At 40.1% G+C, this 26,317-nt stretch overlaps 1 long non-coding RNA gene across 1 annotated transcript in view; it reads left to right on the top strand.

Moving 5' to 3' along the window:
* Positions 1-23,204, top strand: part of LOC141373058 (uncharacterized) — a 206,381-nt gene extending 183,177 nt beyond the window's left edge. The window contains exon 6 of the long non-coding RNA XR_012378689.1: positions 23,100-23,204. This is a non-coding gene — a long non-coding RNA (uncharacterized lncRNA). The remainder of the gene's footprint in view (positions 1-23,099) is intronic.
* Positions 23,205-26,317: the final 3,113 nt, after the last annotated feature.

Genomic DNA, 26,317 nt, shown 5'->3' with positions numbered 1-26,317 from the left:
GAGGTTACCTATAGTCAAAATGCTGCTTAGAAGTACTTTAATTCACCCATAAAGAATAATCCATATGGTTTTATGTATACACAAACAACTCAGGGACTCTTGTACATTTTGAAATTTGGGAACCACAGGGTCAGACTAAAGGAAAGAGCTAAAGGAAAGGCCTATGAGGATATCTGAGAACTTGAACCATTCTGTCTTTAAATTAACTATCAGATCCCTAGAAATGAATGGGAGATGGGTGGTTTGAGAATAAGGAAGTGTTACACTTCTCTCTTTTTATTATTAAGCCTCTAAACATTAATTGGATTAAATAGAACAGTTGGCTGTTATGAGAATTGAATGAAGTAGTAGAGATCCATCTTGTGGAAGGCAACAGATAGCTAGGTCCTAAAGTCTGTACACAAGTGAAATGTGTGAATGATTCCATTTGCAGTATGCTGGTGCGTGTGTGTGTGTGTGTGTGTGTGTGTGTGTGTGTGTGTGTTAAATTCTGGAAAGAAATGTACCAAACGTCTTAACAATGATTAATTATTTTTAGGCAGTAGTATATTTTGAGTCATTTTTATATCCTTTGTATCTTTTTATAATATTTTCTAAATTTTCTATACTGAATATTTATTACTATGATGATTTGTTTTGCTTTTTTACATGTGTGTGTGCATATTTAATAAACTTCATTTTTTAGAGCAGTTTTAAGTACACAGCAAAATTGAGTGGAAGGTACAGAGAGTTCCCATATATCCCCTGATCACACTCATGCACTGCTTCCACCATTATCTCTACTCCTCATGTTACAACTGTTGAACTTATGCTGTCACATCATTATTACTCAAAGTCTATTGTTTACATTAGGGTTTAGGGTTCAGTCTTGGTGCTGTAAGTTATATATATTAGAAAAAAAAAAAAGGACTGTGATTTTTTTTTTTCCCTAAGTCAAAGTTTGAGTCCTGAGTGAATCTAGGCGGTCAGCAGGACTTGCAACAAAAATTACTTTTCTCCTGTTGGGTCCCAAGAGGGATTCACAGATCACATGTTCACAGGCTGTAGGCAGGCTGCCTTGGGTAAAGGGCAGGACAGCCTCCACTATAGTCACCCTGTGGGGCCTCAGCAATGGCACTCCTCACTTGGGGTAGCACTCGAGGTCATGCTATAGGGAAAGGGAAAAGGAATGAACTAGTTAAGATTAAATACTGTTTATCCTAAATTGCTTTCTATGATATAAACAATCCTGAAGTGATGGTGTTTCCTCCTATCCAAACTAAGTGTAATTTAACACCTTCACTATAACTGAATCAGAATCTTCTGAGTTCAGATTGCAGTTCCCAAAGGAGTGTCAAAATGCAATATAATTTATCAGAATTTCCAAAATTAGCTTTCAATGGTGGTTATTAAAATAAAGACCTCTGTTTGTGGTCCAACTTGTGGGTTATCTTTTCACATTAAAGATCCTTTTTGTACCACTGGCCTTATAATTATACTGATTTACAAGCTATATTTAAATCATATGTGGATATAAAATAATGTGTAGGAGTAATAAAACAATTCTTTATGAAAAATAATAGCATTGGGAATCCTTTCTGTAGATGGTAAATAAGCCATACTTAAAAAACTCAATTCGAACATGGGTTAGATTACAGGTAATTGTCAGAAACAATAAATAACATAAATAACATTTTATTGGGCACCAGTTATGCACCAGGCATTACATTAGATGCTTCACATCTCCCTTAGTCCTGTATGGTGGGCAATTTTTCTTAAAACCATTTTATAGATAAGGAAACAGTCTCAGAGAGTTTAGGAGTCTTGGCCAAGGCTATTAGACCTATCAATAACAGGGCCAGGGCTCCAAAGTTTGTACTTTATCTGTTCTTGAAATACAATCTTCTATTTTCAGAGAACAACGAGGGCTCGGGGAGCCCCCAGATGTCAGCATTTGGGGAGATGTTTTAATGAAGAAGCAAGAAATGGGAAGCGTCTTTGAATATACTACAGCTAAAATGAAAATGGCAAGATGGCAGCAGTAAGGAAGGGGGTCAGAAAGTGAAGGGAGAGCAGTATAAACAGAGGACAGCAGCGTGTGCACAGGGATGGGACACGACGGTGTGAGGGGGGAATTCAAGAAATGCTTAGCAAACAAGTGAGGGGCAGCCAGAGTGCTCTAAGGATCCCAATGATGGAGAGCAGGGAGAAGCTACATAAAGTCTAAATTGGTGATTACGAGGGAATTTATTGATGGAAGTAAAATCTTAAATTGCATGCTTAATGTCAATCTAGTTTACAGTCTTAGGTAATGTAAACTAAGGGTGACAAATTCAGAACAGATGGCAAGAAGCAAGTTTCACAGAGAGCAAATCGCAAACGCCTGTGGAACGGACATCCTGCAGGGACCGCAGGCAAATTCACTTCCAGGGGACTTCACTCCCCTCATCAGTGATTTACGTGTGACAGTCATGGGCGCAAAGTACCCGCTAACAAAGTTCCCTCCAGTTTCCAGCAAGGAGAGTCTGTTAACTTGTTTGGTGTGATTTGCTGATTGCATTTCAGGGCAAGCACAAGAGCCTCCTGATAGGAACATTGTGGCAATGACTTTTAAAAACAGATGTACTGTGATAATCTAATGGCAAATTCCTTTCCTCAATTTTCTTTCCAAATGTTTGTGTCTGCTTTGGAGAACTGTGCAGAAATGTTTGGGTAAGTGCTGTGTTGTGCATGCAGTGTTGGGTACCCACTGTTTGACTGAAGTAGGAATTGCAGGGAAATCAGATTTGGAAGCATCGTCTTCTCTTCCCACCCATTCACATCAAAATTGTAACTGCTTGATCAGATTTCAAGATTCTTTTGATGGTGGGGCACAGCACAGTGACACTTTTTTTTAAGATTTATTTATTTACTTATATGAGAGAGAGGGAGGGAGAAAGAGAGAGCACACATAAGCAGGTGGAGGGTTTCAGAGTTTCAGAGTTTCTGACTCTGAAACCAAGAGTCAGACGCTTAACCGACTGAGCTACCCAGGTGCCCCAGCGCAGTGACACGTAGAGAGATGAAAGGCAAGGCTCTGTGCTGTTTATGGGAGAGAAGTTTACTGTATAGGGCCACACAGGGGGTTGCACTGGGGGAGGGTAGCAGCAAGTTGGAAATGTAGAAGGTGGCTGACGTTCAGTTCAGCAACTGCGGTGAGAGTAATTGGCTTTCCCAGGCTTTGTGGGCATTGGCTAATTTGGATATTCTGTGGAGTCTGGGGCATAGATACCATCCTTCCTTGTTTGATACAACTGGTCCTTGGGGAAGTTGGGGTATTTACCTAGTGGTCCTGGGGAGTAGGAGTCTGCTAAGGAAGTGGTTGGGGTGGGCTTAGCAAATTGCTTGGAAGAAAAAAGGAAACGGTGAGTTTTCAGCAATGACTTCAATGCCAAGTCAAGTCGGCACTTGTGAAATATTATATTGTGCTGTAATGAGGTTGATGTGTTGGAGCTTGAACCTGTAGGTTTTCTACACTCTTTCTGCCTTTGAATTTTACATGGATGTGGGGGCATCAAGACCCTTTGTGATAAGGGAGATATGGCTAATCTCTTCTTTTTTTGAATTCCAAACTTTTTCCAACTGCTCCATTTTTATCAGTAATACCTCACTCTTTCAGTCTACCAGAGGAGAAGTCCTTGCTTCTCTAGCTGCCTGCATCCTCCTCGAGAATGTATTCATGCCTTTCCAGTCCTACAGCTGCCCTCAAGCCTGGATTCTCTCCCATCATTATTTTAGCAGCCCTTTAAGCCATTTCCCTTCTTCCAGTTCCCGCAAAGTATGGCCTGCAGACGAAACCCAGGCCATTGCCTGTTTTTGTGAATAAAGCTTTACTGGAGCATGGCCGTCCACATTTATTTATGTATTCTCTCTGGTTGATCTTACATTACAGGGCAGAGTAGAGCAGTTTTAGAAGATGCAATGGCCTGCAAACACTAAAACATTTATTCTCTGCCCTTACAGAAAAAGTTGCCAACTCCTGTGTAGACTAGAAGATACATATCGCATTTCAAATTCTGATGATGTCACTCTAGGAGGTAAGAAGGGGAGAGGAAGGAACTGACATTTGTTGAGCACTCCATGCACACTCCGGGCCGGGCACTTTGCATAAGTCAAACCCAGGTCTATAAACTCAGGGGAGTAAGAACCGTAACTTCTCTCATCTTTTCTGAAACTTCATAGAATTTCTATTATGAAATCCCATCTGGGGCATCTGGGTGGCTCAGTTCGTTAAGCGTCTGCCTTAGGCTCTGGTCATGGTCCCAGGGTCCTGGGATCGAGCCCCACATCTGGCTCCCTGCTTCTTCCTCTGCCCCTCCCTGTGCTCATGCTCTCCCTCTCTCTCACTCGCTCATTCTCTCTCTAAATAAATAAAATCTTAAAAAAAAAAAAAAGAAATCCCGTCCTGTGGATATCAGGGATTTAATCTCTGTACTTCAGTCTTGCCCTCTCTTTATTTGTGCTCTGGGCGGGGATGAGGGTACAGTGCCTGCCAAGATGTCAGATGGGCTGGGCTGCTTCTGGTCACTGTCATCAATGTCATTGCTGTTGCTCCTGCCGGGTAATTGTCATTTCACTCATGGAGGTCTTGCTGCCACTGTTCTTGTTCCCATTAGGAAGGCCACTTTGGATATGCTTCTCTTTGCATCTTTTCTGACACTCTGAATTGACAGACATTGTGATAAATCTCTTACGGGATGCTGGGGTTACAGGACCTCTGAGAGGTTATGGGAGGCCTCATCTGCTTCCATGCCCTGGTAGGTGCATGCGATGCCTCCACTGCTTCTTGGCCACACTGAGTCAGAGAAACCTGTTCCGGACACGTTTATCCATTTCTCTACAGGGGTCTTGTTGCTTCCTGAGAAATGAGGTATAGGCCTCCTGTGCTCTCAAATCCCATAAGCCTATCCAGTGATTGCCCCCATTCCCCGGCGTTCAGCCTGGGTTGGGTTCTTGTAGAAGGTTCTATTTTCCCAGAACTGCAAAATTTAGTCAATTTTGTCTTCCCTTTTACCTTCCCTTCATTGCCCAACTTGGAGAACTTTGTCTAATTCAGAGCTGAGGCATCAGGGGTGGGAAAAAGGAAAGTTTCTTCCTACTCATCACACTTTTTTCTAGATTGATGATAGATATACATGACTTCTTTTCATTCCTTGCTGAACTTTAGATTCCTGAAACACAAAACCCAAGAGTTAACTCCTGTTTGCTGTCTCATGCCTTCCTTGAGGCAATGAACCCCAGGCTCACAAGAATTTGCAGTAACACAGGGAAAAGCCATGGGTTAATATCTCACCATAGTCACATCCCCCAACATCCCCCCCATCCCTACACATTATCTTATTTGGTCCTAACGATAGTGCTGACAGGCAGAGATTTTTGCTTCCATTATATAGATGAGAAAAATAGATTCAGATGAATTAAGTGGTTGAGTAAAAATATGAATTCACATCTGATGGCCCCCAAATGAGTATTCTCCCTCTTATACTACACTGCACCATGAATTTTACACTAAAATTTGGCCCTAACATCTCTATTCTTCTGCCTTATTTAAATTCTACTCTGTAGATTACTCATCTTTTTACTCCCTTTATTGTAATGATTTCATAGCTTATTGGACTCTATGTATTATGAAATCTCTAGTCAAAAATATAAACTAAGCCAGTGTACATTTCCATTTATTCATTTAGTTATGGGACAAATATTCATTGGTCCATTGAGTGCAAAGCAGCATACCAAGCACCGTGACTCTAGTAGGATTTCGATCCTCATCCTAGGGGATATAATATAGGATGGGGTAAAGACATTCAGATAGTCTTCACTCATACAAGATATATTATTAACAGAGTTAAATCAATGTGCAAGAAATTTGCTGTGGTTCCACAGAGTATTTAATTTGCTGGGGGGAAGGGATCAAGGAAGGCTTCACAGATGAAGCAATATCTGAATGGATCTTAGAAGATGTGTAAAACTTTGAATGTGTGGGTAAGTAAGTTATGGGGGAGTCTCAAGCTACCGCCTAAGCAGAGGCACAAATTCAAAGAATGTGGTCTATTCCCGGTATTTGGACTGGCAAACAGACTGGCATGTCAAATCACACAGTGAATGGATGAATAGAGTAGGGTACAGGCCTCTAGGTATATATTAGGACCTGAGAAGGAAGAACTTTTAATGTCCCACCAAGAAGCTGGAGTATTATTTCCAGGTAATAGGAAATCACCACTGACTTCTAAAGAGGGGAGTGTGATAGTGTAACCTGAAATCAATATATTTGGTAACTCTGGCATGTAATTTGTCAGGGCAGAGAAAGAGGTGCAAATCTTTGGTTAAAATTCACATTCTAATTATGTGTATATTTGAGTCCATTGTCCACATTACTCATCTTCTTAATTAACATGGGCAAAAACCAGTTGACTTGTGGGTGTGAGACCATGGTTCAGTAGAGATCCTGACTCTTGCCTTGTTTAGATGTCCCCTGTAGACTCTGTGTTCATTAGTCCAGGGGTGTTAGTTCTTCAGTTCTTTTTATGAGCATCTTGTTATTTTGTCATTGGATAATAATGGATGTGTCAGAATAAATATGTCTCAACTGCCTGAGAAATGCTTACCTGTCATAGAATGCAGTGACATAATTTTTGAGGTGATATACACCTTTCTTGTGAAGCCTAAGCTTGTTACCAAGGTCTGACTTTTGACTGTATATAGTTTTTCTCGTAAAGAATGGAATACATCCTGTTAACTCTTAATTTGCTCTTCCTAGTTTTCTGAAACCTTCTGTCACAGTATGTATAAAGCTCAGGAACAGTCATGCGTTCTGGAGCATAGTTATGAAGTGTTAATCTGTTTTCACTGTAGGAGCAACAGACAGAAAAGGAATAGATTAAGTGCAAAAATGATCCATCTCTACCTTAACCTCACCATGTAAAACTGGAAAGAATATGTTTCTTTACTCTGAACCCTGAAAAACATTTGGATTTATTTATTGCTTCATTTGATTGGCTGATAGGTCAGAAAATGTGTTCCCTATACCTTATGCTAGGTGCTGGATTGAAAGGTAGGTTGAGGAGAGATTATAAGGCTCAATCCAAGGAACACATAACTGAACCTTAAAATCCAATTCGGATCCCCGTGCTACATATATCAGCTAACCAACAACAACACAATTTTCCACTACATCTAATTCGCGTACATTTCAGTACCAGGTGCTGTGGAAGATACAAAAATATGTCAAACTAGGCATATCCAAGTGAATGAAAAAAAAAATCCAGTGAATGTTCACTACTCACATAAGTAGTGACAGAAAGTAGACCTACAATAGTATTTAAGAGGTCAGAAGAGCTAAGCTTTCTATGGACTTGGTCGATCAGGGAATGTCTGTGAAGGAGGTGGTAGGACTTGGCCCATGTTGACACGATGCCTCCGACTTCACTCCCTCATCTTCAGTCATAGACAATGTCAATCCATTGAAACTACTGTTTGAACAGTGGTCTGAGATTGTTAAAAATACAAGAAATATTTTATAATTGGTATTGAGTTATACTCCAATTAGTTATTAAATGAAGACAATTTCCCGTAAGTTCTTTTAGAGATGAGAAAATTAGTTATGGGTGAGCGTAGTCCATTAATTATTTCACGTACCTGAAGACCTCCAGGGAATGCCATGGCTTCACAGTGTAGCCCCAGAGTGTTAAATTTTGCATTTGATTCCCTGCATTTGTGAAGATGAGTAAAATTGGATAATTCCCTGTCGAATATGCATCTGAAGCAGTTACTGTGTGTTTGTTTATTTCCCTAGAGAGCAAGAATTCTATAACATCCTGCTTTTAGTCAAATTATGCCTCTTTCTCCCCAAAGATCTTCACACGCAAGTAGGTTAGATAAACTGTAGGAGTTCATAGTGACAGGCCTCTGGGAATAGAGAAATATTCCTATATTGCTTTAAAGATTATTTTAAATTATGGACTATCTCAAACATGCAGAACAATGTAGAAAATAACGTAATAAAGACCATGCACCCTTTATTTAGGTATAATAGATGTTAATTAAACATATTGCCATTTTTTTTTGCTTCATATTTCTCTCTTCTTTTAAAGAGATAGAATAATTATCAATACAGCTAATGCATCCGCCCTGCATCAGTTCCTTTTTTTCTGGCTCCAGAAGTAATTGCTATTCCGAAGGACCATATTATTTCCATGAATACTTACATTTTTTATGTCTATGTAGCTCTCAAGGAACAAGGTATACTGTTAATTTTGTGTCTTATGATTTTACATAAATGACATCAGAATGTATGGATCACCACACCTTGCTCTTTGCATCAGCAGTTAGGTTCTTGAGACTGTCCCATACCGATGCATGTAAGCCTAGTATACTCACGGGAACTGTTGTGTCATGTTTCATTGTCTAAGTTACTCAAGGCCTATTTAGGCTCTTCCCATTTGTTTTCTGTCATTAAGGCTGCTTTTGCACATGTGCATACTTCTTCGGGAAGAATACCTAAAAGTGAAATTGCTATGTCATAACTTTGTGTAGTCTCTGCTGCCAAAAGTCAGCCAACTTGTGATGGCTCCAAGACAGAAGTTCATTTCTTGCTCATGTAATAACCCAGAGCAGGTGCTTATGTCAGTGGGTGATCTCCTCAGTGAGGGGACTCAGGGACTCAGCCTCCTTCCAACTGGGTCTCCCACTTCCCTGGGCTCTTTGTGGATGGCATGCAGCTGGGGGAAGTGGAAGGACAATGGAGAAGGCACATTCACCCTCCAGAGAGCTCTAGGTTGGAGTTGGCACAAACCACTTCTACTCTTCCTGGAGGAACAACTGATTTGTTATTTACAAATGTTCGGTGGGCAGTTATCCTTGCTATAAAAGTCACTCATAGCAGGGGGTATCTTTTGTCCCTTGCCCTGGAAAACTTCCAGGTCAGCTTCTACACACTGGCCTGGATTATTATTTTTTTTACATGTCTTTTAATTTTTTTTTGTTGTTTACTGAAGTATAATTGACATACAATACCTTAGTAGTTTCAGATGTACATAATAATTTGATATTTTTATACTTTGTGAAATGTCCCCCACAAGTCTAGTTACCATCTGTAACTACACATAATTATTTACAATATTATTTACCATATTCTCTATGCTGTAGATTACATCCCCATGACTTATTTACCTTATAATTGGAAATTTGTACCGTTTAATGCCCTTCACTGATTTCCTCTGTCCTCCCCCCTGGCTCTGGTAACCAGGAATTTGTTTCCTGTATCCATGATTCTGTTTCTGTTTTGTTTTGTTTGTTCATTTGTTTTGATTTTAGATTCCACAGAGAAGTGAAATCATACTTGTCTATTTGTCTTTTCAGTCTGAATCCAGACCACCCTGAACACAGCTGATCTCATTTGGCCTGGATTATTATGGATGATAAAATTGTCCTAGATCTCCTCCTTGGGGGCCAAGGTGGGGTGTGTGCAATTACAAATACATTGTGCTGTACCTGGATTAATACCTCAGACGAAATGGAAAGTCACACCAAAGCTTAGGGAGAAATCAACCTTGCTTTCTAAGGTAGACCCTGAAAGTTGATGGGGTTTGTTCAGCTGGTTGGCTCTGGGACCTGGGGGTAGGGAGGCATGGCTGAGGTCACTCCTGTAGGTTGGCCTCATCCTGCTGCTTAGAATCTGTTGAGAGTAAAATGCAGTAAAAGACAAATGGGCAGATTCGGTCCCAGCCTCAGTTAGTAAGGTTTATCAGAGTGACTGAATAAAAGATACACTCTGAAAAATTTGCCAAAAGCCTAGATGATGTAGAAAGGAGGGATTGATGTTATTGGAAGTTAATCATCTATGGGTGTCAGACACTTCTGTCCAACCTGCAGAGGCACGGACTCTCTTTATTCTGAGTGATCTTGACTCGTTTCCTTACAATCATGATTGTCTTCCAAGGGCAGTCATGCTTATTATCTATTAGAAAAGAACCAGATTCCCTAAGCTCAGGGTTCTTCTGTAACTCAACCCCCTGCATGTGCAGGTGTCAGCTTGTCCTCTTTAAATATCCCTCTGGAAACTAGGGTAGGGGAGCCATCACAAGAAAATGCTGGTACTACTGTTATTGCTGTGCGTAATAAAGGCTTTTGTCTCTGAGCCAGGAATCTCTTGTCTTGTTAACTTGTTAGCTTACAAGTTGAGAAAAAAATCTCAGTTTCTTTGAAATTCTTGCCAATGAGAAAATAAAGATAACACCACTTGGGTGATCTTGGGCAAGGCACCTACCCACTGTGGGTCTGTTATTCCATGTCTTTTTTTTTTTTTTTAACATATAATGTATTATTTGTTTCAGAGGTACAGGTCTTGTGGTTCATCAGTCTTACACAGTTCACAGCGCTCACCATAGCACATACCCTCCCCAATGTCCATCACCCAGCCTCCCCATCCCTCCCACCCCCCTCCACTCCAGTAACCCTGTTTGTCCATATCTTTATAAGTAAAAAGATTTGAGTAAGACCACACTGCTGTTAAGGCCCTTGAAAATCTGAGGAGCTATGGTTCTCTGATTCTATGGGGCAATGTCTTAGTTCTTTGCTCAGTGTAAGCCCACTGGAATGGGTTTTCAAGAGGTGTTTATTTATGCTATCAATCCCTTTGGCTACTTTTCCTTGGCACTTCACATTTTATGCTCCTCTGTCTTGACACCTTACACCTGCACTTCTAAGGCAGTAAGTAAATGGTAAATTCCTCAGAAGAAATTTGAGAAACCATGATTTTGAAAAGGACAGTACCATAGTATAACCCACAGAAGGTATTTTAAATCTCTAATTTAGTTAGTGATTTGAGGGAAATCCATGTTTGGTATGGCGTCTATTTTAGCAGACAGCAGATCAAGACAGCTCTGCCCATGCTGGCTTGTCTGAGGAGCATCAGGACATTAGCATCTGCATTTTCTTGCTCATGAGAGGAATAGAGAGATCAGGAAGCTAAGCAAAGGGCACCAACACAAGAGACTTAACTTTAGGTACCCTTCTTTGTTTTGAATATCAAATCAGTTGTCTTTTCTGTTGTCACGAAAGTTTTTCACTGGTGAACTTGATTGCTAACGATATTTTTCCCTGTGGAACTCTGTAAGGCTTGACTGGAGGGTAGAGAGCGAGTGAGAGTCTGAAGTGGAGAAATGACCAGAATCCTGAGACATGGCTGTGACTGAGGCATTTACTCTTTGCCCCTCAAATTATTCTTTATTCTCAAGAGCCATTGCTCACATACATGACTGGGGGCAGTGGAGAGGGCTTGCTGGACAGGGTAGAGGCTCACACCGGGAGGGGAGTCAGGAGCGTGCTGCCGAGAGGACTGCTTACAGCCTGGGAGGCAGCCCCTGTGTGGTGGAGCTCGCTCTCCTGCTCAGCCCCCTCATCAGTTCATTCAAGCCATGGACCTCAGGGCCTGTGAAGCAACACTCGCTTGTTCACTCAGGCTCCTTTTTCTGGAACACAGACGAGCACTGGGCATATAGACACCTTTTCTATCTCTAGGCCAGTGCTGGGAAGACTGTCTTGTAGCTTGTGGTCCTGCAGTCTTTCACTCCAGAGCATTGCATGTATGTCTCCTCAGAAAACTACCCAATCCCCATAAACTCTACGATGCTCTTAAATATTCTCGAGGCACTGCTGCTACCTTTGCACGTGTATTTTTTCCCCACTATGAGGTATGTTTTCTTCTGCATTTTTCAGGCTTGCAATTCTTTCACTTTAAAAAAAAAAAAAGAGGAAAGATCTATTATCGAGGGAACTTGCTTTTTTGTTATTAAGACCCTGAACCACAAGGGTGTCTGATTAAATTAAGCACAAGTTTCAGAGCACAAGCAATACCCTGTTTAATCTTCAATTTTCTTATTCATACAGGAGTGATAGAAACGCTTTTCTCCCTTCCTATTACATCGGGGTCCCTTGGCACAGGAAACACTTCCTGTGGCTGTCTCTGAAAAGACACGTGTCTCATAAATGGGAGTCAGAATACATCAGTGTTATAGATCTTTGAGGACATTTGTTACCTATAAAATAAGATATGAGAGGGAGGAGGAATATATTCTGGGTAGAAGAAAATATTTCATACTTTCACAATTGTATTTTCTCAGAAATATAGTGTATCCAAATATCCAGTACGTGAAAAGGGACCATTATGTCTGCTTTTTTTTCCTTCCATCCTCACTTGACTGTGTTTTTCCTTACCTGTCTTATCTTTTCATTTTAGTTCTGCACTTCACTTTGTTCTTCCCTCGTTTCCCCTCCTCTCTGAATTTATTAATCAAGTAATCCATCTTTACCACATAGGCAGTGCCACCACCACAAATCTGCACCTTCTCAGGCTGACTATGAAGTAAAGCTCTTTGAGAAACCTCAGAATGGTGACTGGTTACATAAAGTAGATTATGCCTGTCTGGAGTACCCTGGAAATTGTTGTATTCTACTTATTACCTGTCTTTGAAATGAAAATATCAAGATAGTTTATCTTTGAAATGCTCCTCTCCAGACGATGAGGTTGAAAACTTAATAGTATCATGAATTCAGTTTAAAACAACAATCTATTTATTCAGGATACTCTCTCCTCAATACAATTCCTTGGGAATGTCCTCAATAACACTATATATTTTAGTGTTGTTTTTATTACCCTAATTTATTGAGGCCAAGGTATACTTGAGATGGGGAGAGGCAGGAAGGCAGGGAGGGAAAGCAGGAGAGAGAGACAGAGAGAAAATCTGTCTGAAGATGGAAGTGTTTCAGAAAAGTGTGATTTGCTCTTTGGTTTTTGTCTGTCTTTCTCAAATACACTCTACCTTAGTGAGGGAGTCATCCATTACTTTGATGATTCCACTTTATATCCTCTAACACTAAGACTTGAAGATTGCTAGATTTAAAGCTGCTCACTTATTTCTTTCCTCTCAGAGGAGTGGTCAGAAGTGCAAGCAAAAATGGACTCCATTTCTTACAGCTGACCCCGTATTTCCACTAGTGGTTCTCAGCTGGGGCAGGTCTCTCTTACTTGCAATGTCTAGTGACATTTTTGGTGCTCACAGCTTTGTAGGGGGCTGTAACTGACACCCAGTGGGCAGAGAAGGAGAGGCTACTAGATATCTTACAGTGTAGACTACAGCTCTCCTAAAAAGGAATGATCAGATCCTAATGTCACTAGTGCTGAGATTGAGAAACCCTGATTTGCACTAACCAGACTCAGAAGCAAGTGGTGAAGGTGGGAGACATAGAAGAGAAGACAGGAAGGAAATCAAAATAAATGGAGAATTACTACAGGCTCAATAGCCCCATTTGTGTATGTTGTTTCTTTCACTTACTCCTCATAAAACTACCAGAAAAAAAAAAAGTATAATTGTTCTTGCTTTTATATTTTTCTTCCGTCAAAGGAGGACACCAAGACTCAGAGAAGTTAAGTGACATGCTTTGAATCACTTGACACAAGTATGATTCTGAAGCCCGTGATGGAGACAATAGTCCCCTGAGGTCTCCGACTAGAGAGAATGGAGGTTGGAGTGGTACATTTAGCCAACAGATTTATACATATGGATGCTCATTTTATATCAAATAACCAAGTGACTATGCATTTCTAGGAGGGTTTTAACTTTAAGTACTTGGAAGACTTTGATTTGTATATTGGTTTTGTTTGGAAAAATCTGGCCATTCCTCCTATTCTATGCTTTTTTTTTTTTTAAATCATACTGAAGAAACTTCTCTAATCACATAGAGCTTAGGCTATGGTATGTGATATATAACATAAGGGTCCAATCAAAGGACAATGTGCCATCGGTCATGAATTAAGAGCACATATATAACAGATGCTCCAGAGGAGAGGCTTTAGCTAGGAAACAATAAGTTCCTGAACCAAAAGTGATTGGACATAAAATGTCTTACTGAATGGACTGGATCATCTTTTTCTCTGGCTATCTTGAAGAAGAAAATAGATTTTCATCCATTGGAACAATTTAGTACTTTCTTCCTTGGATATCCCTGTAAAGAATTAGTTTTTCTCTATATGGCTACATTTTTGATCAAAAGAAAAGAGTGGGATAAAAATATTTCCATCAAAATTCAGCCTCTTTGGGCACAATTAAGCATAAATGACAAGTAGATTGTGGGACATCATTCCTTCTCCTTGACCTCTGAACTTCTAGAATAGAATACTCAGGAGTAGAGCCTGGTGATTTATCATTTTCTATGAGGTCCACAGGAGATTTTATTTTAGTAATCCCAGTGCTCTGAATTCCGTACCATGTCATAATTACTTCCTGTTGATGTTGGTTATCTTGGTAGTTGCTCAACCCACCAGCTCTTGGGACAACACGAACCCTAATCCCAGTCTCCGTTTGTTAGATTTTTTAAAAGGTAGAGTAGAAATGGCTGTGAATAACTTTTAAGGGCATCAAGCTATTGCTATAGGAGAAGAGTATGTTTCATAACAGGGTTTTAAAATTCTGAACATTCAACCTCTCTGTGTCTCGGGCTCTTAATCTGGAAAATGGAGATGACAGTAAAATCCTTACTTCTTTTATGACTTTAAAGATAAAGTGAGGTAATATATAAAAGTACTTAGTAAACTGGGGAAAAAAGTAAGATATTGTTGGTGTATTTTTTACCATTTTTTAAAAAAATTTAATTATTTATTTATTTGATAGAGAAAGACACTGCGAGAGAGGGTACACAAGCAGGGGGGAGTGGGAAAGGGAGAAGCAGGCCTCCCGCCGAGGAGGGAGCCCGATGCGGGGCTCGATCCCAGGATCCTGGGATCATGACCTGAGGTGAAGGCAGATGCTTAATGACTGAGCCACCCAGGCACCCCTATTTTTTGTTATACTTATTATTTTTGACAACTTGGGTCTTTGAACTTCACCTTTAGTTTTAGAGAGTCATTTTAAATCTATATGTTTTTTAAACAAAATTCCTTACCTGATGTATGTATCCCTCTACAGAAAGATCTCAAACTCTAAGTATATGGACCTTAATCAGGCCCACGGACATGTGTTGTTTAGCTCACCCAGTGTTTAAATATTTTTTTTTTTTAAAATCAGTTACCGGGCACCTGGGTGGCACAGTCGTTAAGCACCTGCCTTCGGCTCAGGTCATGAGTCCTGGGATCGAGTCCCACATCAGGCTCCCGGCTCAGTGGGGACCCTGCTTCTCCCTCTGACCCTTTCCCCTCTCATGCTGTTTCTCTCTCTCTCTCTCTCAAATAAATAAATAAAATCTTAAAAAAAAATCAGTTACCAATACTTAAAAATCAAGAGACTTCTTATAAGAGTTTGGAATTCTGATTTCCATTGAGAAACCAGAACTCTTAACCTGTGTACCATCAGAGCAGCAATCCGTTCCTGCGAAGTAACCTTGTCTAGATCCTGTAGTCTGGGAATTTGTCACCCATATGCTACAGCAGAGACTCTTGAAGTGTGGCCGAGGGCCAACAGAGTTTGCATCACCTGGAAATTTGTTAGAAATGTAAATTCTAGGGCCTCCCTTCAGACCTACCCAATCCGAAACTGGAGCTATAGCCCAGTAGATGGCTTTATGGAGCCTTCTCAGTGATTCAGGTACACTCCAGGGTTGGAGAAGTACTGCCCTGCAAATGCCAGTCAAATGTCCCAGTGACTTGTTCTGTATTTGGTGTCCCGTAACTCACTTTTGCTTCTAATTGTTGTAGGGTTCTTCCTTTTATTGAGCCGTAATTTATTTCCCTGTCACTTTCATCATTGTGGCTTTTCCTTCCTTTGCTCTTTTGGACTTGAGATAACTAAGAAGAACAATGTCCTGGTAGTCCTTAGCGTTTTCAGTAAACAACAACAGTTTGTGGTGACAGGCCCTCTTAGCTCCAAGCTGATAGAGCTCTTGTCACTCTCTGTAGCCATCCTATTTTCCTCGTGTTTGTTGACATCCTTAAAAAACTTCAATTCCTCCTCTTTCAAAACTAAGCAATTGTAAGCAGCCCCAGAAGGAATGCAAATCTGCACTTTTATTTTGACGTTTTTTTTCAACATTGATTAGATAATTTCTGATCTGTTTTATTGTTTTGTAGAAGAGTGTGAAAATTTCTAGAGATTACTCTCCATTGGCGTTCCCTCCTTGAGGGAAAATTCATAGCATAAGAGCTGTTATAATATGAAACCAATATTCCTGTGAGATCTGTAAATTAAATTTTCTTTCCAACTTTTGTTTAATATATTCAGTGTTACCTTGTAAGGCAACTGAGATAATTTTGTGTATCCTATCAATTTGTTTCTTGTTTGACATCTGTGTTTGTTTGTATAGCTTTCAGAAGTGGAGAATTCTGTCGCCAATTAATGTTGATGGTTTTGAGTTAGAGAGAAGAGAGTATGTTTATAAGTGAAAGTTTTTGTTTTTAAGTTGCATTTTATTGTAGCTGAGTGTTTTCCAAATAAATATTCACTGACTTTATTGAATATTTCAATTGTGTAATGGAATCACAGGCTTTCAGAGAAGTGGGGCTCAATTATAATATTTATTTCTGGGAGAGTTCTCTGCCATTAACAGGGAGACAATTGAAAATACATTAAGGGAATATCTTCAAGTAATTGACCAAGTATCTCTTTCCTTGTGAGGCTGAAATCTTGGCCTAAAGCAACTGTTCCAACAACTTTAACAAGGACATTGTTAAGGATATTTTCTATCAAAGTAGGAATTTCTGATTTCTGGTCTTCCTGATTGGCTGAAGACCCATGAGAGAACTTACTAAAAATACTAACTCAGTCATTCTGTGGTGGGGACTGAGAAGATGTATTTCACAAACTGCCCCAGGTGATTTTTAACATGTAGCTGGGTTTGGGACCCACACGTTGTGTTCTCTATGAAGATCCTGAAGAGAAAATTTCTCAGTCTGCAGAATATAGGGTATGTTATGCTTTTCCAAAGCATCGGCTGTGTTTTGATCTCATAGACATTATAAATCTTATAAATGATTGTTCTTCCCTTTTTGATTTGAACTGTCAGTAAGCTCAGAGCCATTTTTGACCCCTATTAGCTTCTGCGTAGGATGTTCCAGAATACATTTTTATATTCTATATACCCCTTCATTCTGGCTTTATTTTAGCATTTTTCTGACTTTTTTTTTTCACTCCGATGCCTCTCTTTTCATTTAATTTCTATTTTATGGCATTTAAAAATATTTTTTGAAGTCATCATAAACCCTTATAGTATCGATAAATATCATAACCATTGCAAAAAGACTGTCAAATAGGTCATTAATGGAGTTATTTTAGGGAGCGTTATTTGGTAATCCTGAATTAACTGCTGCCAAACTTAGTACTCTTCCATATGCAATGCTTCTGTAACCATAAACTAGGATAGGAAAAAGAACAGTAAACCAGGTTTGCACAGTAAACCAGGTTATGAAAAAAACCAGGTCATAAATTATATGGAATTATATATTCTATATCCCACCTTACAGGGTTTACGGTGCACATTACAGCTTAAAAACTCTGGAGAAAAACCTGCAATAAAGACATTTAAAGATCTTTTTTTAAAAAAATTTTTTAAAGATTTTATTTATTTATTCGACAGAGAGAGACACAGCCAGAGAGAGAACACAAGCAGGGGGAGTGGGAGAGGGAGAAGCAGGCTTCCCGCTGAGAAGGGAGCCCGATGTGGGGCTCGATCCCAGGACCCCAGGATCATGACCTGAGCCGAAGGCAGACGCTCAACAACTGAGCCACCCGATGTTTAATCCAATGCTTTCCAAACTTTTACAAACCAAACACTCCTTCTCTTCCTCCCCCCCAGAACACATGTTAACTTTTCCGGAACAGTATTTAATTTGGGAAGAACTGTATTATTGCTATGTTTGTAAGTGTTGAATGTCAATATGGATGAAATAAGGAAAGCTATTGTGTGGGGTGAACAGACATGACCAAGCATAGCTGGTGGAAATAAACTTAGCTCAGTGAGTAAATGTTAGGAAAAGTATTCTATCAACTGGCACTTGTGAAGAAACAGGTATAACAAGGAGGAAAAAAAAAAAGCCTATAGGACAGTTGTGTTCTTGCAAATGCAGAAGGAAAAGCACAAAAAACATATATTTGAAGTAGAACCAAGCAAAGAATAGAGTTCCCAGCTGATCTGAACTGGGGTTCCATGGTCCAGGTGCTTGTGGCTCTATATTAAGATCTTACACACATGGGGCGCCTGGATGGCTGAGTCAGTTAAACTCCAGACTCTTGATTTCGGCTCAGGTCATGATCTCAGGGTCGTGAGATTGAGCTCCATGCCAGTCTCAGTGCTCAATGAGGAGTCTGCTGGAGATTCTCTCCCTCTCCCTCTGCTCCTTCCCCTGCTTGCTCTCTCTCTCTCTCTCTAAATGGATAAATAAAATAAAAAAAAGATATTATGCAAAGTATATAGCTGTTTAAAGTGAAACAACCTCCAATAACAGAGGAAAAATGGGGGTGAAGTGGAGAGGTCTGGGAGAAATTTCAGTGAGTTTATGTGTCAGACAGAGGATAAAATCTAAAGAACTTGTGGGTGTATGAAGAATTAAACTTACTTCAAGGGCCCAAGGTCTCCCTAGGTTTTGCAAGCATGTCGTACCTCCTGACGACCTTCATAAGACTTTGAATTCATGGAATGTTTCATGTGTCCACATTACCTCAGCTTTGCCCATCTGTATTGCCAGGGGGTACAGGGAGAAATAGTTTTATTCTAGGGAAATTTTGCTCTATTGAAGGAAATGTTTTATGTGACATCCTATTAATTGGTTACTTAGTTGCCCCAACTCAGTTCACTTTACATGTTAAACGTGATCTTTACTTTTCAATGAATTTTTATTCATTAAAGGGAGGTGGTGAGAAACCAACTTACTCTAATTCATTTTGGAAACACCTAATGTGTGAAGGTATATGCTAAATTATCCATGGAAATGAACACCGAGTCCAGCACCTACGTCATTCAGGGTGGACCTAATGAGAGACGGTCATGAGCTTAGAAGGCCTGATACAGTCTGTCTACAAGGAAACTCTTCCTGGAAAGGACTCAGTTCTTGTAAGAAGATAGCATCTTCTTGTCATGTCCATAAGAGCAAAACCAGTCAAAGCAAATTCTGTGGCCCAAAGAAGTGAGTGGGCTGAAACAGTTCTAGTAATTACTTGCAAAGCAATTTAAACTACTAACATCTCAAGAAGGTCAATTCCATGATTTCTGTGTCATCATTACATTGATCACCTAAACCCATTCTTCCTGGGTGGCTGTGTTTATTAACTGGGGATCTTCTCTGTCAGCATTTCATTTCTACTTGAGAAAATCTGCTTCTTCTGAGACCTCTTTGTCAACTTCTCTCTCTTTAAATTAAATTAAGTTTGTGGTAAAATTTTACCCAAATTGTATTTTTTCAAAGGCAAACATCTGCCTTTGCTGTTACTGGGCATGGAAATACTTTGTAACAGTTTGGGATTTTTTTTTTTTTCATTTATACATTTATTTGGCATATGATTTTCAGAGAATGTCAGGGTTAACTTAATACCATAATTGTCAACACATTTCTCTCATTTTACATATACTTCTTACCTTCTTCTACCTTATATTTCAAATGTTGCCTGTGCTACTTTAAACTATTTTGGTATTTTTCTCTCATGATTTGGGAAGAGTAGAGATTTAATATCATATTTAGACCAAACAAAACATTTTTATATTTCTTTTTCTTTGTGGTGACAACATTTAAGTTTTACTTTGTTAGCAAACTTCAATTATGTAATAGTGTTATCAGCTGTAGTCACCACGTTATATATTAGATACCCAAAATTATTTGCCTTATAACTGAAAGTTTGAACCCTGTTACCAACCTCTCCCTATTTCTCTGCTTTTCTATTCTGTGTTTCTGTTTTCCTTTTTTTTTTTAAGATTCTACATATAAGTGATATCCTGTGATATTTGTCTTTTTCTGTCCGGCTTATTTCACTTAGCATAGTACCCTCTGGGTTTATTTATGTTGTTGAAAATGATAGGATTTTATTCTTCTTTTATTTTTAACTTTTTTTCATCAGGATAAGTGTACTTTTTAATCTCTGTCCCCTTATTTGCCCATCCCGCCACCTCCCCTCTGGTAACCATCGGTTTGTTGTCTATAGTTAAGAGTTTGTTTGTTGGGGGCACTGGGGCGGCTCAGTCAGTTAAGCGTCTGGCTTCGGCTCAGGTCATGATCACAGGGTCCTGGGATTGAGTCCCGGGATTGAGCCTTGCATCAGGCTGCCTGCTCAGCAGGGAGTCTGCTTCTCCCTCTCCCTCTGCCCCTCCCCCCTCCTCACTACCTCCTTCCCTCTCCCCCCTCTTTCTAATAAATGAATACAATCTTAAAAAAAAAAAGTTTGTTTCTTGGTCTGTCTTTTTTATCCTCTGCTCATTTGTTTTGTTTCTTAAAATCACATATGAGTGAAATCCTATGGTATTTGTCTATCTCTGAATTATTTCGCTTAACATTATACTCTCTAGTTTCATCCATGTTGCTGCAAATGGCAAGATTTCATTCTTTTTTATGGATGAATAATATTCCATTGTGTATATATACCACATCTTCTTTATCCATTTATCTCTCAATGGGTACTTGGGCTGCTTCCATAGTTTGGCTATTGTAAACAATGCTCCAATAAACAGGGTGCATGTACCCCTTTGAGTTGTGTTTTTGTATTTTTTGGGTCAATATCCAGTAGTGTAACTCCTGGATTGTAGGGTAGTTTCACTTGTAATTTTTTGAGGGAACTCCATACTGTTTTCCACAATAGCTATACCAGTTTGCTTTCCCACCAACAGTGCACGAGGGCTCCTTTTTCTCCACATCCTCACCAACACCTGTTATTTCTTGTGTTTTTTATTTTAGCCATTCAGACAGGTGTGAAGTGATATCTCACTGTGATTTTGATTTGCATTTCCCTGATGATGAGGGATGTTGAGCAACTTCTTATGTGACTGTTGGCCATCTGGATGTCTTTGGAGAAATGTCTGTTCATGTCTTCTGCCCATTTTTAATTGGCTTATTTGTTTTTTTGCTATTAAGTTGTATGAAGTCCTTTTATATTTTGGATATAAATCCCTTATCAGATATGCAGTTTACTAATGTTTTCTCCTATTCCATACATTGCCTTTTCATTTGGTCGATAGTTTGCTGTGCAGAAGCTTTTTAATTTGACGTAGTCCACTTCTTTATTTCTGCTTTTGTTGCCTTTACTTTTGGTATAAAATACAAAATATCACTGCCAAGACCAACGTCAAATGGCTTAACCCTATGTTTTCTTCTAGGAGTTCTATAGTTTCAGGTCTTATGGTCAGTCTTTAATGCATTTTGAGTTGATTTTTGTGTCTGGTGTAAGATAGTAGTCCAGTATCATTCTGTTGCATGTGGCTGTCCAGTTTTACCAACACCATTTATTGAAGATACCATCTTTTTCCACTGCATATTCTTAGCTCCTTTATCAAAAATTAATTGACCATACATGCATGGGCTTATTTCTAGGCTCTCTATTCTGTTCCATTGATCTATGTGTCTGTTTTTATGCCAATACCAATACCAGACTGTTTTTATTACTAGAGCTCTGCAATATAGTTTGAAATCAGGAGGTGTGATGCCTCCAGCTTTGTTCTTTTTTTTCCTCAAGATTGCCTTGATTATTTGGGGTCTTTTCTCATCCCACACAAACTTCAGGAATTTTTTTTTTTTCTATTTCTGTGAAAAATACTATTGAAATTTCAATAAGGATTGTAATGAATCTGTAGATTACTTTGTGTAGTATGGACATTTTAACGATATTAATTCTTCCAGTCTATGAACAGGGAATAATTTTCCATTTATTTGTGTCCTCTTCAATTTCTTCCATCAATGTCTTATAGTTTTCATCATATGGATCTTTCACCTTCTTGGTTAATTTACTCCAAAATATTTTATTCTTTTTGATGCTATTTTTAATAGCATTGTTTTCTCAATCTATCTTTCTGGTAATTAGATGTTGGTATATAGAAATGCAATTGATTTTTGATGTTGATTTAGTATCCTCAATTTTACTGAAATTGTGCATTAGTTCTAATAGTTTTTTCTTTTCTGAACTCTTTAGGGTTTTCTATATATAATATCATGCCATCTGCAAATAGAGACAATTTTACTTCTTTCTGATTTGGATGCCTTTTACTTCTTTATGTTGCCTAATTGCTCAGGACAGGACTTCCAGTACCATTTTGAATAAAAGTGGTGAGTGGGCATTCTTGTCTTGTTCCTGACCTTGGACTCAGGATCCTCCTCTCACCTCCTCACAATCTTACAACTTGCATTCTTCTATATAAAAGAAAAATCATTCATTGAAAAAAACATTTTCTAAAGAAATCTTCTTGGTTACCCTACTAGCCTACCTCAAGCCGTTAGTAGTAACATTTAGTTTGCTGACTTAGGAATTTTGGTATGCAATCGGAATGACATATAGCTCCAGCTTTACAATTTAAGTAGCTGAGGGAAGAGGAAACTTGAAGATCTGAGTTTACTGATTGTTGAAAGATTTGTCCAGCGTGGGAGCTGGGGTTGTGGTGTGGGTAAACTATCCTAGCAGTGTGATGCCATTTCTCTCCCGTCCGTTACCATTCAGGAAAAAAAGCAGGCACTGTAAAGGTAGGGAATGTGAGGTCAGGTGGTATCATGGAAAGAGAACTGGCCTGGGTCTGTGAAGAATTCGTTTCTAACAGTAATAGTAGGAAATAGCAGTTATTTGAGTACTTCAAAAATTTTAAGATACTCTGGTATCTTAGCTCATTTAATCTTCATAATGACCCTTTCAAATGATCCTATTATCCCTACTCTACTGGAAACTTAGAGCTACACATATAGTAGTGATGGGACTGTAATTCAGACTCAGAACACTGCATAGCCTCTAACTCTCGACTTTTATTGCTGCTGCTTCTTCTCTTTGCAGATGCCAGATAAGAAATGAAGTAAATCAACTATGCAGCAGTGGGATGATTATAGTGGTCAGGGTGGGCTAAGTTATAATGCAATTAACAGAATTCCCCAAATGGCAACATTTAAAATAACAAAGGCTTATTTCTTTTTTATTCTACAGATCCCACATGAGTGAGCTGAGACTTTCACTTCATGTCTTCATAGTCCTCCTCAGGGACTCAGGTTGGTGGGTTACATGTCATTTCCAACTCAGTGGAAACTCAATGGAAAGAACAGGTATCATGGCCTATAGTCCTTAGCCATGGACCCAGGTGACAGGCTACCTGTCACTGCCAACCCAATGGGGAGAACCAGTTGCATCCCCCCACCCCGGCCAACTACAGGGAAAGCAAGAAGCACAATCCTACAAGTGCTTGGAAGGAGAGGAGAAGCAGATAGAATGGAGCTGTCAAATGGTGGCCACAGCTGCCACCAGGCTTGGTTTACTTTGATCAGTATGATGTCACTTTCCTCTTCACTGTGATCAGTCTCCTGTCACATCAACTATTTAGTACTCTTAGCTTGGGCTAAGTGCAACTTTGTTTCCCTGCACAGACGGTCTCGGGCTCCGCCCTGCTCTGCTACCTGTGTGCTGGAAATGAATTCCCTGACCTCTCAGGGCCTGGTTTTATCAACCGTAAAATAAGTAGTCACATTAGGAAATCTTCAAGAGATCTGCCAAATGAAAATTTTTACGGCTTCATGAAAAGCAAAAGAAATCCTTCTTTGATTATCTTACACTGTCTGGGCAGGTAACATAGGCTATGTATGGCTGCAGAGGCAAAATCCAGCAATAGAGAGATAAGCAAGCTGGTGCTGAGCCAGGAGAGAGATTTAAGGATGAACTACTGTTGTAGACCTTAGGCTTCAATCTGAGAATTCAGAGATAGCTAAGAAATAGTGAGGAAATGATCAAATCTAGGATCCTCTGATTTTGTTTTTTAATTTATTGGTTGCCATTAAATGGTAAGCCATTTCATTTATATATATGTATATGTAAAAAATATATAATACATATATGTATAATTATATATGTATATGTATAATTTATATGTATATGTGTATATGTATAATATATAATTATATACATTTCATTTATATATGTATATAGTATAATATAAAAATATAATATATAATATATATGCATAATATAATATATATGTGTAACATATATGTATTAATATATGTTGTACACATATACATATTATATACATATATAGACACATTTTTTTAAGGAAGACATTTAATGGTTATCTCCAAACTTTAAGCAAAGAGCCTCTTTTTTGAGATGTCAACGAACTACACGAAGGCATATATGTGTTTTGGTTTGCACAGTATGATCAAGATTGTTACAAATGTCTTTCACCCAGTGCCAAGGTAACCAAACTACAAGCATGAGGTTTCTGAAGGCTGAATAACCCCTCATCCGTTGAATTAGGAAAACTACAGATAAGCGACAGCAGTTGTTTTAGTAAGACATGTTTTTAAGAATTCAGACCATTTTCATTGTTCTAACCTGCTTTTTTAGCTATATCCATCCTTCTCGAATTAGGCTCGCTAAAATAAATGTACTGGTTCATACATCTGGGTACACGGATTTGCAAAGAGTGGAAAGGCAAGAGCAAATGCGTGGGTCCGACGCACCACAAGCAGCGGGCCGAGGTCTTTAGACAGAGGCCCATCCCTGGTGGTGGGGGCGGAGCAGGAAGCAGTGCCTGGGCCCTGGAAAACCGTCACCACGCAAGCAGGGCAAAGGCTTCTCTTATACGCGTTTATGTGCTCAGATCTCCACGCTGGTCAGCCTCCTCTGCCTCTTTACGCAGTAATTTTACTAATCAGTCACCACTTGCAAGGAACATGCCTGAAAGTACAGCCTGCATGGAGACGGGAGAGGTGAGACGTGGAGAGGGATTTCTGGTGGGAGAGCTTGAGAGTCTGGGTCCAGATCTGTGCTAAGGCCGGAAGTTGCTCTGTACATTTAAAAAATGGCTCCCCTTTCTGCTTCTCTCCGATCCTTGTTTACTTACAGGTTTAAGAATTTTTAAGTTTCTAGAGGGACTGATTATAGCCAGAGGTCGGGAGGAAAACACTCATATAAGCTCTATAATAGTTTTATATGTTAACATGGCTAGGCTATAGCACCCCTTTATTTAATTGAACACGAATCTAATTGTTACTGTTAGGTATTTTGCAGACCTGGTTATTCGCATCTGCAATCAGTTGACTTTTAAGTAAATGAGCTTACCCCAGATATTACACGTGTGCCTTATGTAATCAGTTGAAAATCCTTAAGAGCAACCAAGTCAGGTTTCCTGGAAGAAGAAATAAGATTGCAACATCAGCTCCAGTCATAGCATTTTCAGCCTGCTGGTTTGCCCTACAGGTTTGAACTTGCTTGCCCATAAAACATGTAAGCCAGGCAAGATGGCGGAGGAGTAGGAGACCTAGATTTCATCTGGTCTCAGGAATTCAGCTGAATGGGGATCAAACCATTCTGAACACCTATGAACTCAACAGGAGATCGAAGAGGAGAGTAGCAACAACTCTCTGAACAGAGAAGCGACCACTTACTGGAAGGTAGGACGTGCGGAGAAGTGAATCCGAGGCGATATTCAGGAGGATAGACAGCAGGGGAAGGGGCCTCCGTCGGCCGCTTCTGGCAAGTGATAGAGCCGCGGAGCACAAAATCGGAACTTTTAGAAGTCGGCTCCGCTGAGGGACTTCGCTCCAGTGGCTAAGCGGGGGGTGGAATCCTCCCGGGACAGTGTGGTCTTATGACTCTTGGGGTCACAGAAAGACCGGGGGTGCCTGAGTGCGCCAGAGCTCCCAGGTATCAGAGCGGGTAAGCCGGCTGCAGAGACGGAGCCGAGGCGCTGGCTCTCAGCTCGGGGTTGCCATAAACTGTGATCCGCGGCCCAGTTGGGCCACTGCTCCTCCAGCACGGACCCAACAAGCGGCAGAGCCGGGGAGACTCCCCTTTCTCCCCTGGGAGCAGCGGCGCAGGAATGCACCGCAGGGATCTGCTGGGTTTGGAGACTCCACACGGGGTCGGGTGCCAGACATAGAAACGGTCACAGGCTGGGTGAGCACAGAGTGCAGCGGGAGACCAGGGAGTGGGGAGTGACTGCTTTTCTCTGGGGGCTCACTGAGGAGCGGGGCCCCGAGTTCTCAGCTCCTCCGGGTGGAGACTGGGAGGCCACCATTTTCGCCCTGGTCCTCCAAAGCTGTACCGAGAGCTTGTAGGAACAAAAGCTCCTGAGAGCAAACCCGAGCAGCTTGCTTAGCCCTGACCGACAAGGGCGGGGCAATTCCGCCTCCGGCAAAGACATTTGGAAACCA

Source organism: Callorhinus ursinus, unplaced genomic scaffold (assembly GCF_003265705.2).
Source record: "Callorhinus ursinus isolate GAN/ISIS: 27379988/994484 unplaced genomic scaffold, GSC_fseal_2.0 scaffold7, whole genome shotgun sequence".
Classification (NCBI taxonomy): Eukaryota; Metazoa; Chordata; class Mammalia; order Carnivora; family Otariidae; genus Callorhinus; species Callorhinus ursinus.
The sequence above is the reverse complement of the archived record's forward strand: the minus strand, read 5'-3'. Positions and strand labels throughout refer to the sequence as shown.